Raw genomic sequence first — 1,138 nt, forward strand, 5'->3', positions numbered from 1 at the left:
ACATGAGGAATGGATGAAAAAGATGTGGCATTTTTATACAATGGCGTATTACTCAGCTATAAAAAATGATAAACTGAAAGACATTATATTTAAATGGATGCCACTTGAAGATATAAGTGAAATAGACCAGTCACACATTTGTAAATTGCATTAGTCAGTAACCATACCCAGAATCATCAGAGGCTGAGAGTCTTCTCCTAATGTAGCCAATTCATAAAAGGGATTTACTTAATTTGAGATAAAAGAAGAGAATGGACATTTGGAGGAGAATTAATAGTCACAGAGTCACTGTTGACTGTCTCTTTTTCAAAGGAAAATCTCTATTGAATTCTGGATACACCCTTTGATACTGTTTTCTTGTCAGAAAGTCTTAGGCAAACTTCATTTATACCCTTAATGTGAGTAATGTTAAAGATGAAAAAATAAAATGAGTTTAAGTTTCAGATGTCTATATAAAAGTCCAGTTGCTGCTTAAGCTTGTTCTGATCTGTCAATTTTTTAGATTTGTCATTCTTATTAGAAGGATGAGATCCTAGACTTAAGGAAGTTAATATAGTTGAAGGAGGTCTACTTGGATATTATGAGTCATGTTTTATGATGCATATATTTGGAATACATCAACAGAATGTGCTTACATTTGATTAGAAATCCTGAGATTGGGGCTGGGGAGATGGCTCAGTAGAATAAGTGCTTCCCTGGCAAGCGCAAGGGCTTTAGTTCAATCCCTGGTTCCACAAAAAAAAAAAAAAAAAAAAAAAAAAGGAAAGAAATCCTGAGTTCTACTTTCAAAAGAAAGATCATGTGAAGGTTGGAATTATTTTATAAACAGTGGACAAATATTCTTAACAGTATATTTTAATTAACTTTAGAGATAGTATTTTTAAATGTGCTAAAAGTATACACCATCATATTCTAAGTATATAAAAGATATTCTGTCTTCCCTAGTTTTATATCAGTTTATAGTGTGCTCAATCATGATTTAAAAAATGAGCATATAGGATCAACACCTATAAAAGGCTCTTGTCCTTATTTGTTAAAAAATATGTTGTGAGGGCTGAGGGAGATTGTTCAGTAGAATAAGTGATTGCCTGGCAAGCACAGGGTCCTGAGTTCAATCCCCGGTACCCAAAAAAAAAAA

At 32.8% G+C, this 1,138-nt stretch overlaps 1 protein-coding gene across 1 annotated transcript in view; it reads left to right on the forward strand.

Annotated features, from left to right (window-relative positions):
- Positions 1–1,138, forward strand: part of Gpm6a (glycoprotein M6A) — a 341,907-nt gene that overhangs the window by 92,810 nt on the left and 247,959 nt on the right. The gene's annotated exons all lie outside the window — the stretch shown is intronic.

Source organism: Octodon degus, unplaced genomic scaffold, assembly GCF_000260255.1.
Source record: "Octodon degus isolate 3935 unplaced genomic scaffold, OctDeg1.0 scaffold00121, whole genome shotgun sequence".
Classification (NCBI taxonomy): Eukaryota; Metazoa; Chordata; class Mammalia; order Rodentia; family Octodontidae; genus Octodon; species Octodon degus.